Source organism: Hevea brasiliensis, unplaced genomic scaffold (assembly GCF_030052815.1).
Source record: "Hevea brasiliensis isolate MT/VB/25A 57/8 unplaced genomic scaffold, ASM3005281v1 Scaf86, whole genome shotgun sequence".
In the NCBI taxonomy this organism is placed as follows: domain Eukaryota; kingdom Viridiplantae; phylum Streptophyta; class Magnoliopsida; order Malpighiales; family Euphorbiaceae; genus Hevea; species Hevea brasiliensis.
In genome coordinates, this window is record NW_026615306.1 from 155,222 (window position 1) to 174,691 (window position 19,470).

At 29.8% G+C, this 19,470-nt stretch overlaps 1 non-coding gene and 1 pseudogene across 1 annotated transcript; both read right to left on the reverse strand.

Moving 5' to 3' along the window:
- Positions 1–7,333: 7,333 nt before the first annotated feature.
- Positions 7,334–7,415, reverse strand: TRNAS-UGA (transfer RNA serine (anticodon UGA)). The gene has a single exon. It is a non-coding gene; the product is annotated as a tRNA-Ser (tRNA).
- A 1,209-nt stretch (positions 7,416–8,624) lies between these two features.
- Positions 8,625–14,895, reverse strand: LOC131177775 (putative leucine-rich repeat receptor-like protein kinase At2g19210; annotated as a pseudogene).
- Positions 14,896–19,470: the final 4,575 nt, after the last annotated feature.

Consider the following 19,470-nt stretch of genomic DNA (forward strand, 5'->3'; position numbering starts at 1 on the left):
CTACTTATGATTTGCCCAAGGTGTGGAGACAAACTTTAATGAAGAAAATTTGTGAATTTAGGTTGAAAATGGGAGAGGCGGAGAGCTTGGGTGAAACGCTATGGAGGAAGAGAGAAGAAGCTTCAATTCGGCTATGGTGAGTAAAGTGAGGAAGATGAAGGTGTGAAGTGGTAAAATCTGTCTTCAAGTGTCCTTTTATACCCCCACTATCTTTAATTTAAACATTATAATATTTAAATTTTCATAATTCTAATTATACCCCCCCTCATTTTTCCTTAATTACATTACATGTATAATTTCATATTTTTATGGGGTTTCAAAATTTATTACCACTCATTTTTAATGGATATTTAGGTCAAAAGTCAACTCTAGGTACCAAATGATCAAAATGCCCATTTTCGGGTTATAATCACACTTTTCAATAATACCGATTAAATCCCTGATCCGACGATTTCTTTAATTTTCATTTTCATCTGTACCGATTGACTAAATTTTTTTTGACACTCGCAATGTCAATTATACCTCACTAGACCTTTAATTAAGTCCCGAAAATTATTTTTTGGGGTTTCCCGCGAACCTGGGGTTGTCAACTGTCTACGCAGTGGCTTCCTGGTGCGGTCACCCATCATTACGATTCTAACTCGTTTAACCTAGTTACATTTCATTTCTCTTATTTTTTTTTTAAATTTTTCTTGTATTCTCTTATCATATATTCCATTATTTTATGCCTCCTCACTATCATTTAAGTGTAGTTCCAGACATCCTGACTGTCTGGACAGCCATTGGTCACCGGAACAGTAGAATGTACGAACTTTTAAACTAATTAAGATTTAGTTTGGTTCATCCAATTTCAAAGAAAATACATAGTTTGAAGGTAGTTGATTCTAAAATTCTTTAATTTCTTTCTCAAGCTAACTAAAAGGTGTCTTAAGAAAATACCAGTCCCAAACTCGATTATATACTACCCAAACTCACCTTATTAAGATTCAGTTGGATTGAGTACCCGTAAAAACTCGATCCGTTACCGTCCCTGCTCTCAGTCTTTCAATCAAATATTAAAAATAATACCAATGGCTAACACCATTAGGCATGTCAAAAAAGCAACGTATTATCTTTATATTGTCCATGGAAATTAAGAGAAAATGAACAAGTCCTTATATTAGAGTTTGGGAATGATGATAATTAATTAGTATTAGGTTATGGCCGTTTCAGTCTTGGCGTCAACTACAGCCAAACCATCTCATTTGATATTTTTCCACTGTAACTTAATCAACAATTCCCAATTAATCATTCTTACTACCCATAAAAGATTAGTTGCTACTTTTAAATCACATATAATTACAAATATAAATAATTAATATTGATGATATGAATTACAATTATATTTAATGATACTCCATAACACAAAATAAAATTTATAACAAACTATTATTGCTTGGTGGAATTTCTGTCTATATTTCTCAAGGATGAAATAGTTAAAAAAATTATGTCATACAGAGTGAGTCAGTCAGTCAGGAAGCCTGCTCTGCCATTTTGCATTGGAAAATTTTAATATCGTACAAGTTTAGCCGCCCGATGCTGCGGTTTATATATATATATATATAACAAAATATTTATATAAAAGTACATCTGGTTCCGTTTTATAATAATATAAAATAATATACTTACATCTAATAAATAAAATTATTATCTATTAAAATTATTAAAATTATTTAATCAATTCAATTGAAATAAAAATTTAACCATTCATTATATTGCATATTAATTATGTGCATATAGTTTAATTTAAGACTAAATGATATTAATAATAAAAAATATTCAATTCGTAGAGTTTAGTTATAATAATAATAATAATAATAATAATAATAATAATAATAATAATAATAATAATAGTAGTAGTAGTTAAAAGAATAAAATTAATTAACTTAACTAAAAAAAGTTTATAACTATTCTTATGGTAAAAAGTTTAGTGTATAAAAATAATGTAAATGTATGTTCTTTAAATTATTTTTAATTATTAAAAATAAATTAAATGTATTATAAATTATATCAAAATTTAAAACTAAAGTAAATTTAATTATTTATCAGTTATAAATCAAATTTACATATTTAATAAACTAATAACTAAATAGGTTTTATAAAAATATATATATATATATATTTTAATATTTTTTAGATAATAATAATAATATTAAGTATATTATTATAACAAAAGAGTAATAATATTAATCAAAATTTTATTATTTTAAAGTAGTGTTTATAGCAAATCATAAGTGCAAAAAATATTACTAAAATAAATGAACAATTTATTGTTATTATACTTTTCTTATAATGAAATGAAAATATGATATTTCATTAATATAATGTTTGTGTGTAAATTAAAATTAATTTTATTATTAAATAAAATCATTTTAAATTATTTAAAAAAAGATAATAATAATTAACATAAATTTAATAATTAAATAATTCAAAACAATTAACAATTAAAAGAATTGATATATGAACACTATGATGGTTTAAAATTAAAATAAATAAATAAACGAAAATTTAAATTTTAATTAATAAAATAAAATACCTAAATAAAAATTTAAATGAGACTCAAAGAAAAAATGTAAAATTTCAAACAATTCCAAAATATATCATACAAAATTTTTTTAAAAAAATCTCTATCTTTTAGTAATAAAATAAAAAAATTAAAAAAATAAAGACAACAAAAATAAGAAACTCATCAAGGTAAAATAATTCCAATCTTGTTATTAGAACAGTGAATTTCACTTCATTACAAATAAAATTAATTCAAATTTCTTTCAATGAAAAAATAATAATTAAAATAGTTTAAAAGCAGTTGAAATTGAAATAAAAAATAAAAATAGAAAAAAATTTTATGTATATATAATATTTTTAGGAATAATAAAAATTAATTAAAGAGTTTAAAAGATATAATTTAAAATAAAAATTAGGAAAAAGAGAAAGAGATGAGAGGCAAGAGGGTAGTTTTAATGTTCTTAGGAGGAGTAAAATTGCACTCTTTCTAATATGTTAATATAATATACTATGAAATAAAATTAATTTTTTTTTAAATATTGAAGTATATATATAAAAAATGTTTTTAATTAAAAATAAGCATGACATAGTTTTTAACATTAATAATTCAATTTTTAATAAATATAAAATATAATATTTTTTATTTTATCTTAAAGAAAATATGTTCGATATTTATGCTCATTTGATCATGCGCATTTACTGTTGAAACAGAGTTCAAATTGGTGGTCATTGCAATAAAAGGAGAAATCCAAACGCAGCTGCCTCCTTTAGTTTTATATGGGCAAAAGGGTACTTTTACTGTTCTTAGATACAGTAAAAGTGTGCCCAGATTTAGTAATATATATATATAATAATGGCATTAATGAGGAAATATTGCAAGATAAAAGGGTTGTTGCATAAACAATGAACCGTACCCAATAGAGGAAGCAAATTTCTCAAAAATTTTAGTTGAATGGCCAAATGCATGCATTGCAGGTTCTGGCCTTCCTTGGTTAATTAGCATTGAATAACACGCCAAGTATTGGGAAAATTATAAAATATCTTGGAATCACTAAAAAAAATATATAGTACTCCATGTAAAAATAAAAATCAATTACTTTGTTATTTGAGAAAGTGGATCTCATGTGTTTTGTAAGTAAATAGTATAAACACTAGGTGCATTCAATAATTCTTCCTAAATCCTGCTATAATATTTGTACTAAATTAATGATGGCAATTGCCTAAATGCCTTGTTTGCTTAGCAGAGTTGTAGGGATTTCAAGTCGAATTGAAAAATTATATCAAACTAATTATAATTACCGTATCAAATTTATTTTACTACTTTGGTTTAGTTTTGATCTCTCACTAAGATTTAAATATGAATCGAATCAAGAACCAATATTTTACAAATGTTTTTTATTGCTTTTTTAGATGTATTACATATGCTTTCAATATAATTATATATTTACATAAAATTAAGATTGTAATATATATATATATATAACTAAAAAGTATATTATATTATGTACTATCGTATTATATTATATAATATATTTAATTTTAAATTATACATGCACCTTATAATTAAAATTATATAATTTAAAAATAATTGAAAGATATATTGTATGATATTGTAATGCCCCTCTTGGAACTGGATAATATTGTTAGCTTTGGACTATTGGATCTCATGGTTTTGTCTCTTGGACCCCCTTCTTTGAGGTCCAAAAGCGCGCTATCCAAGTTAGTGGTTTGCCATGTTATAAGGCCCTTCACCTTTTTCTCCCTTTCCGATATGGAACTCGATTTATTCCTGCCCCTCATTCGGACAAGGTCACCAACGAGCCATGTGCTCCCAGAGGATCACTCTCAGTCGAAATCTTTCTTTCCGCATGGGATGTTACAGGCCCACCAACTTTTACCTGGTTCATTCCCGAATCACACCATACGGTGTGATTCGAGGATGAATCAGACACCATACGATGTGATTCGGGGATGAACCAGGCGGAAGCTTGTGGGCCTGTAACATCCTGTGTGGAAAGGAAGATCTCGGCTGAGAGTGATCCTCTGGGAGGATATGGCTCATTGGTAACTTTGTCCAAATGGGGGGCAGAAATGAATCAGGTCCTATATCGAAAATGGAGAAAAATGTGAAGGGTCTTATAGGACGGCAAACCACTAACCTGAATAGTGCACTTTATTTAAAAGCAGGGGTCCAAGGGAGAAAGCCATGAGATCTAGTGGTATAAAACGCATAATAATATCCAGTTCTAAAAGGGACATTACAGATATATTGTTAATTAATAATCTATTGTCACAATATTATACTTCAAATTCAAACTCCAATTATATACCAGTCAAACCCTTCCTATTAAGATTCCATCGGATTGAATACTTATAAATATCCGACCTGTTGCTATATTTGTAATGATAATTATACTTCTCCAAGAAACTTCAGGAACAAATTTTAGGTGCACCTTAATACATTAATTTAACAGTTTTTATCTAAAAGAAAAAGTTTAAAAATTTCAAGCCAGTACATATGAAATCTATACTTCAGTTTTTACCTTCGACTAGGAGCCATATCAGTATCAATATTCAAATGACTCATTAGTGGTGAATTGCTTGATCTTATGACCCTGGCTTTCATTGTTTGGGATTCTTCAACAGCCATTGCTATAGCCAAGCATTCCTGTAATTTCTGGCCTCTGTATTGAAGGGTTTGATACACAGGAAAGGGCAGTCTCCACAGCTTTCCAAGCTGAAGTGGCATCAAATTCTCCATGCAATCTGGGATCAACAATGGTTAGAATATACCCCTGTCAATTTTAGGTCTAATCCATTGATGTATGCAAATGAAGCCCCCATGGGTGTTTCTTATTATTGCAGGCTGATCAGTTATGAGCTCAATGGAATAATCCCAAAACTATAAACATCACTTTTTTTTTGTTAAAGTTACTTGATGCTTGAGCCCTGTTGCAGATAGAAAATAATTAGCCCTATATAACTTTCACCAAAAGCAAATTAATTAGTCAAGAATAGCACTAACGCAAAACGAACCAATTGACAACCGTCAAACACAAAAAACATGAGCAATTATTAAAAATTCAAGCTCAACGTTGAAACCCAAATATTAAGATTAGAGGCTCTAAAATGTTATTAACCCTTAACCTCTTTTGTATTTTTTAGATGTAGGATTTTAATAAAACAGGCAAATACGTGGAGAAGATATGATGGCAATTTGAATGTGCATAATAATAGAGAGTGCAGAGTTTGCTCTAATGCTAAATTAGAAACCTAATAGGCACAACTTTAAAATACCTGGATTAAGGTTAATGATCATACAATGGTATTAAGCTTATCTTTTAGACGTGAGATTTTAATCTTTAACACCACTGAACCAAGGAGGTTTGGTTAAGCTACTCAGGATCGATGTAAACAAATACTTATTAGAATGATTATATTTACTCTTCAATTTTAATTAATTACATTTATGTTCGAAGACATATTTATCTTAGGGCGTTTGAGGGCTCTCAAATTAATTAAGTTGGTTTTTAAAATCATATCACCTTTTAGCATGATTTTAGCTCTTTTAAAATAATTTATTTTTTGACTTAAAAAAATAAATTTTAACAATTATATACTTTTTAGACAAGAAAATTAAACAAATAGAAATAGAAATTTATTAAATTAATACTTTATATATATATATATATATATATATATATATATATATATATATATATATTCTATGATTACTTTTTCTATTACAGAAACTATGATAATTTAACAAAATTTTACGGTTCATCTTATCCATCAAATAATTAATTATGAAAAATTTATTAACATCACCAAAAAAATGAAGTTTCTTTATGTAAAAAAAAAGGTAAATATATTTTAAAAATCTAATAAATAAATTATATGTGACAAATTTTATTAAAAAATTATGGGAAAGGGTTTAGGATTTATGAAATATTATTTATTAAAATTTTTTAAAAAATATTATATGTGTTTTTTATGTGAGAAAATTTTATTTTTTATTAATTAAATTAATATTTTTTATAATTAATTATTTTATAAAAGATCATTTTAAAAAAATCTCATGAGATTAATTATAAATTTATATTAAATTATATTTTTTTCATAATTATATGTAACCATAAAAGGCATCAATATATATATATATGCATTAAATTTCAACAACATTATAATTTATTATTTTAAAATTCTGATCACTAAAATATGCATGGTAATACTACTATTACCACTATATTTATACTCTTAAAAAATTTTAAAATATTCATTAAAATTTTATGCAACCAGCGCCCCATAAAATTTATATGCAATAGTAAAAAATATTAATTTTTTAAAAAACTACTATATTCTTAAAAGATTTTGAAAACTCAAGAGGGCCATGCCCTTCGACCCAAGCAATTTTACACTACCTCTGCTATTTCATGTAGGATTAATATATCTAATGGCAAACTAATTAAAAAATGACATTTAAAAATAATAGACAGTTATTATTTAAAAAAAAAACTATTTTAAACACAGAAAAAACTGAATATTATAAGACCCACTATCTACTTATATGACTCTTATTGACTATCCATTTCATGTCATCCTAATCACCACTATTTCATATAATATCTGCAAGCATGGCTCTGTCCCAGAGTGGACTGGTTTCTAGCAGTTGATGGATAGTTGTAGGAAAAAGCTATAAAGAAGAGGAGAGGGGATGGATTTTCCTACTGTTTCTTAGCCCCCAAACACAGATTTTGGAGAGGAAAACCCAATAAAAATTAAAGCGTAACGTCGACAGCAGGGTTCAAAGCTGCGCGGGCGAAACCCAACAGATTTCAAGTTTGTCTCCTTAACCACTCGGACATATCGACTCTAATGGATAATGGGAAAGGCTAAGGAGAAGACATCTTGATTCATTAGTTTTTGAAACTCAAACTTAGTTGGAGGTTTGAGTAAGCATTCCATTAACTGAATAAAATTTTCTATTAATTATATTGTTAAGCAACTTAAAAAATATTAATTAAATTGAAAATAAAAGAAAATTAAAATTAACTAAAATTAAAAATTTTAGTTGTTATCAGTTATAACATAATTAATTCATCAAATAAATGAAATATATATTTTATATTACAAATTATTTAATAAAATAGTAATAAAAATATATGTATAATTTTTTTATTTATAAAAAATAATAAATATAATTTAATGTTATTAAAATAATAATTATAAATTAAATATTATTATAAAATCATAAAAATAATAATTATAAATAATATATTATTAATAAAATTATAATTAATATATTAAAAATAACCAAACTAATAATAAAAAATGAAAATTTTTATTATTATTAATAAAAAATAACCAAATTAAACTTATTATTACCAAAATAACTTAAATTTATTAATTTAGTTTATTTTTTTATTATAATTAAATAATACGCTCCCACTTAGAGGCTCATTTTTTAATAGAATAAAAATATTTATTATTAAAATAACTGAAGTTCATTAGTTTAGTTTAATTTTTTTTATTATAATTAAATAATACGCTCCCTACTCGGAGGCTCATCTTTTAGTAGGAAAAAACATTTATTTGACAAATTAGTGCTTCCAATTTGCAGCCTGGTGGCTGTGCAAACATACCAAATTATTATTATAAAAAAAATATCTAAATTCATTTAATTTTATATTTTTTAATTCATTTAATTTTATATTTTTTAATTGATAATCTACATAAAAAATATTTTTATTAATAATTTATATTTTAAAATTTAATAACTTTATAAAATATTTAAATTCTATTTATTTAAAATATAATATATAAAAATTTATAAATATTATTATAAAAACACATATTTCATATTTAATTAATTACAAATAAGTTCCATTAATGAATACTCAGTATGTAAAATCTAAACTCGATCCAAACATATTACAAATATTATACTTCAAATCTGAACCCATCCTAATCTCGATTATATGCTACCTAAACTCATTCTATTAGCTTGAATACCCACAAATATCTGACCTGTTACTATCCTAAAATTTTGTAACGATAATTATACATTTCCAAGAAACTTCATAAGCAAATTATTGGTGCAGCTTAATACATTAATATAACCGTTTTTGTAAAAAGAGAAAAAAGTTTAAAAATTTCAAGCCAGTACATATGAGATCTATACTCCAGTTTTTACCTTGGACTAGGAGCCATATCAGTATCAATATTCAAGGGGCTAATTGGTAGTGAATTGCTTGATCTTAGGACCCTGGCTTTCATTGTTTGGGATTCTTCAACAGCCATTACTATAGCCAAGCATTCCTGTAATTCAGCTAGTACATGACTCATGTCTGGCCTCTGTATTGAAGCGTTTGATACACAGGAAAAGGCAGTCTCCACAGCTTTCCAGGCTGAAGTGGCATCGAATTCTCCATCCAGTCTGGGATCAACAATGGTTAGAATATCACCCCTGTCGATTATAGGTCTAATCCATTGATGTATGCAAATGAAGCCCCCATGGGTCTTTCTTGTTATTGCAGGCTGACCAGTTATGAGCTCAAGTAGAATAATCCCAAAGCTATAAACATCACTTTTTTTGTTAAAGTTTCCTGATGCTTGAGCCCTATTGCAGACAGAAAATAATTAGCCCTATATAACTTTCACCAAAAGCAAATTAATTAGTCAAGAACAGCGCAAATGCAAAACGAACCAATTGACAACCGTCAAACGCAAAAAAAATGAGCAATCCAGATGTTAAGATTAGAGGTTCTAAAATGTTATCAACCCTTAACCTCTTTTGTATTTTTTAGATGTAGGATTTTAACAAAACAGGAAAATACGTGGAGAAGATATGATGGCAATTTGAACGTGCATAATAATAGAGAGTGCAGAGTTGGCTCTAATGCTATATTAGAAACCTAATAAGTACAACTTTAAAATCCCTGTATTAAGGTTAATAATCATACAATGCTATTAAGCTTATCTTTTGGATGTGAGATTTTAATCTTTAGCACCACTGAACCAAGGAGTTTTGGTTAAGCTTTAACCCTTGCTAAAAAAAACCCTTACTCAGGATCGACGTAACCAAATGTGCCAGCAGGGCAAGTTGATACATGTGTCCCACTTTCATTGGTGAAAGCTCTAGACAATCCAAAATCAGCGATCTTTGCTTGCCATTTTTCGTTCAATAAGATGTTGGAAGTCTTCAAATCCCTGTGGATAATCGGTGGTTTGCAACCATTATGTAGATACTCCAGTCCTGCAAAACCCGTTAGCCATGGATAAGAATGATGAATGGGGAAGCAAAAAGTAAAGAAAAATAGAAATGGATTTGCTTGAGAACCATAAGCTGCATCTACTGCAATTTGAAATCTCTCTTTCCAAGTCAGAACACTTCCACTTTTCTCTGCAACCAAAATACATCAGGCTATCATTGTCAGAGTTGTCTTGAGGAAATTTGCAAAAAAAAGAAAGGACTTCCATTTAGAGAAGAAATCTAGAAAAATCGACAAATTAAATCTTTTACAGGTTGTGATAGACATACTTGATAAATGCTGTTGCAAGTTTCCATAAACCATGTACTCGTATACTAATGCCATGTTATGACTATCATTGCAGTACCCAATTAGAGAAACCAAATTCCTATGATGAACAACCATCAAGAGCTGCACCTGCATTTTAATTTTGAAAAACCACTATTAATCAGACTGTATATTTATTTATACTATATATCTTGTAATAGTGGCAGAAAGGCACAAATAATTGATTAAATTGAGTTGAAAATGACGCTGCAGTAGTGCTATATCTAACCTCTGCTTGAAATTCCTTGTAGCCTTGATTTGATGATTGAGATAACAGCTTAATGGCAACTTGAGTGCCATCTTTTAGGGTTCCAAAGTAAACTTTTCCAAAGCCCCCTCCTCCGATGGCGGTCTTAAAGTTATCAGTAATACTAATAATCTCTGAGTAACTAAAGGTCTGATTCTTTGATTTTTGTGTTTCTGCTATTGCTGTGCAAGTAGCATAGGCAGAATTTGAAATATATGGATAAAGAGAAAAAAAAATGATATGTAGTTTATAGTTTTATAACTTTTAGTAAGCTAACTAATATGCAAATAGAGGAAAAATAGATTACCTTGCTGTCTTCTTTGTCTCCAAGAGATAGATATCATGCATAGGAGCAGAAGCATCAATATTGATATAATTGATGCAACAACTGGAAGAAGAAAATGTTTCTTTTTCTCACATGAATCCGACTGGCATAAATTTGGATTTTTGTCGAAGCTAGCATTAAGTATGACATCATCAATTCATCATATAACAGACATTAAACAACCTATGGATTTCAATATCATCATTTTTTTTTCATTGGTTCATTTAATAGCTGGAAAAAAGATGAAAACAAAATGGCGGACAAGAGAAGACGTTCAATCCTTAACTGCAATGTTCCATTATTAGACTTTTTTATAAGGGACTGTGGAATGGATCCAGTGAACTTGTTCCCAGTTAAATTTCTGAAAAGAATGTATAGTAAATCATTCGTATAATTCATCAAAACGCCTTCCTTCCCCACAAATAAAAAAAAAAAAAAGGAATATCATGTATTCTATGCTTAAGTTTCTTCTCACAGAGTTTTTAAATTCGGCAGTCGTGCTAAAAATTCTGGCACTGGCCCTATCAGTTCATTGTATGATAAATCCCTGAAAGAAAAATGCCATTATAATATCAGTCATATTTATTTGGTGAAGGCAGGATCTTAGTTCCCTACTGGGAGATTTAACCATGCTTAGGCGAGGTTCAACAATTATTTTTTCTTTTTTTGGGGAAACTTACAGCAAAGTTAAGTTCAACAGTTCTGAAAAAAAATTGGGCAGAATTCCAGTCAATTTATTGTATGATAAATCCCTGAAAAGACAACAAAAAGATCAAGATACATTATATTTTACACGACGACAGAGTAAGATATGTGAAAGCTCCACCCCTGTAACATGGGTGCTCTGTTTCTGCATCCCATGAGAGAACGTCTTAATTTTATTGTAGAGCACGTATTGAAAAGAACCGTTAGAAACTTAGTCAATAACACTTACAAGGACTGAATTGCCTTGAGGGCAGAGAGCGACGGAGCTATTTCGCCAGTCAATTTCCTTGAACTGAGGTCCCTGTTTACATATCAGAGAGTAAGCTAGAGTGAGATGTTGACATCAAATGATAATCAAAGTAATGGTGTGCAGTGGAAAGAAAATACATATTCTTATGAATTTAAATGTGCACTACTCACAATGAGATGATCCTAGGAGGATTTTTGTCATAATTACTACAGTTCAAACCATTCCATGAAAGTTCTTTTGGCACACATGGGTCTCCTTGCCATTCATCTTCATTTATGTTGTATGATCGCATGACGGCCATGATTGCATCAACTTTGATTGCACAAGAAAAATATAGATTTAATATTTTTTTAGAACACACGCACACACGCACGGATTAGCAACAGAAATGGACAGCTATGAAGATTAATTGCTACTGATATAACAATTAATATAAATATAAAAAGCATACCATCTGCTTGGTCTGTTGGAGAACGAGGAAGCTCAATTATATAGAGAATCTCGAAGGCATTGAGAATGGGTGGAAGGTGAGAGTTGCTCGTTGAATTGATAGTAAAGTTAATATCGCCTTTGGTTGTCAATTTAAGAGGTATAGTCCGTGGCTTGAAGTATTCCAGGCTAAAGGGTCCATAGTTGTGATCATTCAGAGTAATTGTGAATTCTCTTCGTTGATCTTGTGGAAACTCTACAATTTCAGCGAAATGAAAGTAGACGTAAAACTTACATAATTGGGAACAGGTAAAGCTAGTGTTGTATCTCAATGAGGGAATGCCTTTTCGGGGCTGGGCTGCAGTTTTTAAAACTTCAATGGGTAGTTTATGGGAATTATCAATTTCCTGAAGTTGTATGTCTGATGTGGCATTGACCAAAGTCCAATTAGCAAACCCGTAAGTTCTCCAGACGCGATGGAAGACATCATCCTTGTACCTAAATAATAAAGATAACACAATACCTATTTTATTTATCCCAAAGGAAAATTAAACAATGTATGCTGCTAGTGCACCTATTAGCTTCTAATGTCTTATATATGTATATATATATAAAATTGTTTCTAATTAAAATTTAAATTTGAAATTTTATAATTTTAAAGATGATTTTAGTACTAGTAAATTAAAACTCATTAGTAGAAAATATTTTGTGTGTTTTTTATGTGAGCAAATTTTATTTTTTTATTAATTAAGTTAATAATTTTTTTAATAATTAACTATTTCATAAAAAAAAATCATTTTAAAAAATCTCATGAGATTAATTATAAATTTATGTTAAATTATATATTTTTTTCATAATTATATGGAAACAAGTAAAAATAAAAGTCACCGATATCTATATGTATTAACTTTCAAGGACAACATTATAATTCATTATTTTAAAATTTTTATCACTAAAATATGCATGGTAATACTATATGTTAAAACAACTTTTACTTGCTTAATGCGTCTCTTATATTAAAGTAGCTTATAGGTTTCTAAGTCTCTTATTTTAAAAAATTAATATTTTATATGTTAGAAAAAAAAAGATTGAAGTTATTATAGAAAAAAATTTGAAGTTATTATTAACACAATAATTTTATATGGCAATGATCACCATATTTAAGAACTACCCTACAAAGTAATCTTTAATTGCCTAAGATGATACTTTTCCCCCATGACAAGGATTAAGTCATAATTCCTTTTTTTTTTTCTTATCGATGAAAAATTATGTAATTACTTTGTTTTTATTAAAATAATTTTTATTTTATAAATAATTATTATTAAATAAATTAATAATAATTCATGATAAAAATATTAAAATGTAAAAAAAAGTAAATAAAAAATAAAATTATAATGCACTTTTATTGGTTATCTACTAGAGCTATTATTGAAAAAAAAAATTATATATTTTTAAATAAATTAATTAAAATTTTTTAAAAAGAATTTAAAATTAACTTTAATATATTTTAATGGTAAAAATATTAAAATAATAATAATTTTTTTAAAGTACTATTTTTAACATTTAAAATAGTTTTTCTTTTGAAGCGTTTTTTCTCTTGTAAAACTCAATATTAAAACAAGCCTTAACTGTACCAATAATATCTGACTAGAATCAAATGCACATCTACTTACCTGAAAAAAATGTCAGTAGGATTGCCAGGTTGGAATCTTCGAGTAACATGTAGTGATCAAAACTCACTTCTATAAATGGAATCATTCACAGAGTATAATTCCAATGCTGAAATGAAAGGTACTCCTAAGCCTTTGTTTACAAGACACACATGAATAATTCCAGTTGAAGAAAAATGAAAGATCTCGGCAAATTTCCACCCATTACGATTTAGATTATCAACTGTCATCCAAAGGTTAACCCCTATGTGCACATCAAACATTGGAGGTTGATTATTGCCATCGTAATTTTCATAACAAAAGAAAGCTCTGATCAAGTAATTATGATTTTTTCCCTGTTCAGGCAGCAGAATGTAACAGTTCTTTCTTCCCGTTGGAAAACTTCTTAAATTTTTACACAGTCGATCTGTATAGGCCTCTGGTTCGGTGGAAATTCCTGGTTCTGCATCATGATTTTCGCCGGTGCTTATGAAATCTCTATCTGACTTGAAAAGCAATCCCACATTTTCATCAACATAATCTTCATCCACTCCGCAATCGATGCTTATGGAGCCTTTAAATTGGACACCAAGATGGTAGTAGTTAGATAGGCCAAATAACATGTAAATTTCCCTATTTTTTTTTTCTCTTATTATTTTTTTTCATTTAGTTGTGATTTGTACAAACTCAATATTTCATTAATTTGGAGATGATTCCAGAATTACTATGATATTGATTGATAAATAAACTCTTTAGTTATAATTATAACGGAGTTGTAGATTATTTAACTAAAAAAATAATAATTAATTGGGTGACAAAATTTAACGGGTTGGATTTGTAACTCCCGAGGCAAACTAGGCTTAATAACTCATTTACTAGGCCTAGTATATATAAACTCTCTAACATTTATATATCCCACGGACGTGGATATGACAGGACTTGTGCTTTACCTGGGTTTCCAGTGGCAAGCTTTCGTCTTCCAACGGGTTCATTATTTGCTGCTACGGCTACTTTAGAGCTCCCAGAAGTAGCGTATATTGGAGTAAAGATTAGCCATAGTATTGAAAACAAAAAGAATCTCGGCCAACCGTCCATGTTGATGATCCCCTTTTTTTTTTTTTGTCGAAGGTTGATGATCCGTTAGCCTACAAGTAAAGAAAACTTGGTTGAAATTGGATGCCTCTAAGTGCTAGCACACATAGGAACGGTTATATATATAGTATATTCAAGTGCGGAGACTTATGTTCCATATAGCCGTTGGATCTTGGAGATTGAATTATAGCCGTTCATTAAAGAAACTATAAACAGAAGCTTTGCTTGTAACTTGGGGAAGACAAACAATAAGGGTGACCTGCATGACTTGCTTTGTCGTAAGGAATGGGTCGGCGAATATAAGTCAATTCTATGTCCATAGCTTTGGAGTTTACTTGGAATTTTTAATTGCTGAAATTGACATATGTAGATCTCACCGGGGATTATGGGAATATAGACCATTATAAATGTTATAAATTTATTTTAACAATAAAATTCAGGAGTGTTAAAAAATTAGTAGAATTTAAGTAAAATAATGTGAATAATTAAAAATAAAAAAAATTATAGAAAAGAAAAATATAAATATTATATATATTTTTCTTAATTTATGAGTAACACAGACTAAAGAAGAAAACGACGAATAAAATAAAATAAAATAAAAATATAACGATAGAGATATTCTGAATAAGTTTCGAAATATCGTAGCTTGCGAATGGTGTCCAACTTCATCGACACTTGCCTACAAGGACCGGCACCACGGCAGGGCAGGTAGTCAATTTTACAGATGATGATATTTGTTGTCCCAAAATAGTCCAAGAGGGAGGTGAATTGGACTTTAACAATTTTTCGGCCCTTGCTTGTAGCCTAATGAAAAATTGTGGCTTTGTTCAACTAGGTGTTTCTCTATATAAAGTGAAAGTAATATGTGCTTCAACAATGTGTTCCTAAGTTGCAATCCAAGCCTCAATCAATATATATGGCAATATCTAACAAAACATTTATCATACAATATACAACCAATTTCTCAAGTCACTCAATATGTCCACAAATTTATCAACTTAATCTATTTAACCAACATTTAATATCATGTATATGAGGAAAAATTTAAAATTGCACAAAAGTAAAAAGGGTAAAGGATAGAGATCAAACACAAGGATTTTTATAGTGGTTGGCTTAACTAGCCTACATCCACTCTCTCAAAGAACCCTCTTTGAGTCTTCTCTCCACTATTTGCTCTTTTGAAGGCAAGAGACCAAGCCCTTTACAATTTCTCAACACCAAGCTTTTACACCAAGGTAGCTTGAAACCTCCACAAGTGCTATCACAAGCACTTTCTCTCTCAAGCTTCAATAGGTGCTTGTACAACCTCTCTTAAATACAATTCAATGTTGTAACACTCACTCTTGCTCAATACAAATCAAACTATAAAGAAGAGATGAGTTGATTTGCCAATGGTAGCTCAAAATCTTTAAAGCTCTTGAATGAAAGCAATAAATGAAAAATCAATGTTGGAGTTCAAATGTTAGCTTTTATCAAGTGTAAATGAAGTGAAGAAGGTGTATTTATAGTTCCAAATAATTTTAGACCGTTTGAAACCCTTTTGGAACGTTATACACACTGCCCAAGACAAAATAGCCGTTATTTTGTCCTTTTGTGCGAAGTTGAGCAGCTCTAATAAATTAGCAAACTAATGAAATAATGGTCGCAGTCAGTAAACTAGTTAGTAAACTAATGTGTTTAGCAAACACATTAGTAAACCGAAAATTTTAGCAAACTAGTTAGCAAACTAAGTCAACAGCTGCATGTCTCAACTTGCAATATAAAATGATTTAGACCTTAAAAAATGTTTCAATAGTAATGTCCAAGGTCATGATGAGAAAAAGTAATCAGAAAATGAAATTTCAATTTTGAGCTCCATATGACTAAAATCTCATCAATTCTTTTCACAAAAGATCCTAAGACTCAATCTCCAACACTATGCCTTTCATACCTTTTCTTTGAGTCTTGGCTTCTATTGTCTTGTTCTTTTCTCATTTTGGATTTATCTTGAAATGCCTTTGAGTATCCTTTCTCCTTAGATACAACTCGAAAGGTTCTTTATGCATAATACAAATAATCTACACAACACTTTGAAGTTGGGTTAGATAGATTCTCTTCGAGTTTTATTATCATCAAAATCAATGCTCATTTTGAGCTATACGGGGTCAACAATCTCCCCCTTTTTGATGATGACAAAACTCAACTGAATCAACAATCAAAAATAAAAGTGTGTGAGAGGTTATGTGAGTATGTAAATCCAAGCAGTATAGTATACCAAAAATGCTCCCCCTAAATATATGCACATAATTTCCAAGAAATCTATTTTCTGTACATAAGCTCCCCCTGAGTTTATGCTATAAAGTATGTTCACAATATTCTCAAAAAGAATTTCCACAAGTATAAACACAAGTATGAACACATATCCATCAATACAAGTATCAACTCATTCATATCAACACATTCATATCCATCAACACAAGTATCCATCAACACAAGTATCAACACATTCATATCCATCAACACAAGTATCAACACATTCATATCCATCCTATAAACACATATTCACACATATTCACATATCCATATCCATCATATTCTCCCCCTTTTTGTCATCAAGCAAAAAGGAAACAGGAGAAAAGAACCAAAGAATCATGTTAGCCCAATTTTAAGCGCATAAGGTGGCATAGTAAACTAAAAACCAATAGTAGCAAGCAGACTAGTAAACTAAAAATGCGGATAGGAAACTAAAAATGCGGATGAGATGGGAATCATTTTAGACTTTTTCTGTAGATAATGCAGCTTTTAGCCCATGAAGCTCACTCATAAATTCATTTGTAGAATCAGAACCAACCTTAGCGGAGGAGGAACCACCCTTTTCAAACCTTTTCTTTCTCCCATCGATTATCGAGTGAATTTATCTGAGCACAATCAAATCGATCCTAGAGCTTTCCTTAGAGACATTCACATTGACTCTTTAAACACATTTCCAAAGCGATTTTCCAATCCATAAGCTTTGCACATGTTCTTGAAAATCAAGTAAGCCAAATTCATCCTTACTTTATTCACAATGTGCCACATAATACACATGTCCAAATGACTCAAATAACCATAACTACAGTTTAGGACAGAAAATATAGTTCACCATCTGTGAATGATTTTGATATGTTGAAGTGCCTTTGTGCTAGTGGACTTCTCATTTTTGGCGGTGTTAGCGAGGAACATCTCATTTTCAAACTCAGCAGTTGAATCCTGCCACCTAGCAACATCCTTATGTGTGAAAATTTTATTTCCATCATTGGGCAATTTCAAAGCCGTGGCTATCAGTTCATGAAACACCATATGTCTTTGTTATTCAAAATCACTTCAAATCATCCTCATTATCATGATTCTCATGGTTCTATAAAACTCTTGAACAAGCCTAGGGTAATACTCATTTGCACATTCACACACATCCAACCATCCTTGAAACTCAAAAAGCTCTTTGAATTGAAAGTTTACCTGATTAAAGGACTCCCATTTGATGAATTTGCAATCCAACAGTGCCTTATCCACTGAACCCAAAGATTTTAAGGTAGGCATTTTTCGTTGGGTATCCAACCCGGACTTCTGCCGTTTCTTTTTCTGTTCTTGCGTCGTTTTAGTGGGTTCGACACCCTTGGATGGAGTTGAAGACTCACTAGCTGATTTCGATGCAGGTAAGGGTTTCTTCCCTTTCAATTTCTTTCGCATTGTGGCGACAGGGACATCGTCGGATGCTGACGAGGAAGACGAAGCAGTCGTAGCAACAGGGGACTTTCGTTTGGTGCGAGCCATTTAAAAACAATGAAATCTGATAATGGCGTTTCGGTGATTGAAGAGAGGAAGAGGAAAGGAAACTTGAGATTTTTAGTGAGTTAGGGTATGTTTAGCCGGAAAGAGGTATTGGGTATGTTTTGGGAGGTGTCGAAAATCGAAACAGAGGAGAGAGAAAAAGCGTGGGGGGTTTCGTGTGGCAGAGGGTTTAAGTCCTCTTGAGTCCCGCGCTTTCCATTTTCACTGTACTTTCAACTGAACCTGTTTTCCCCCTTTTTTTTTTTTACTTTATTTTGTATTTCAAACAAGTCCATCAATCCCTATATGCATAAATAAACATTTCTACATATCTGACACAGTACTGAGAAAATGATATCGAGTGTGAAAAGATAAATGCATTAGTGGACAAGCAGAAAATTTCAAGAACAATCACCTTTCGGTTTGAAATTTGAACAGTATATGATATAGCAAACTAATTTTAGTTAAGCAATATTAGCAAACAACATAGTAAACTAATTTTACGAGTACACAAACAAGTTAGCTAATATCTTCAGAATTTTCCTTGCAAACTATATATCACAGCAGATCACCCATGCATTAAACAAGATACAAAACATGAAATTTTTATGACTTAAATTTTAAGCAAGTGGTTCACACATACCAATTTCCCTTCTAATTCTACAAAAAGTTTCTTCATTTAGAGGTTTTGTAAAAATGTCAGCAAGTTGATTTTCAGAGGCAACAAACTCTATTTTGATATTTCCATTTTGAGCATGATCTCTAATAAAATGATGTCTAATCTCAATATGTTTAGTTCTTGAATGTTGGACTGGATTTTTGATCAAATTTATGGCACTTGTGTTATCACACCTAATTGGAAC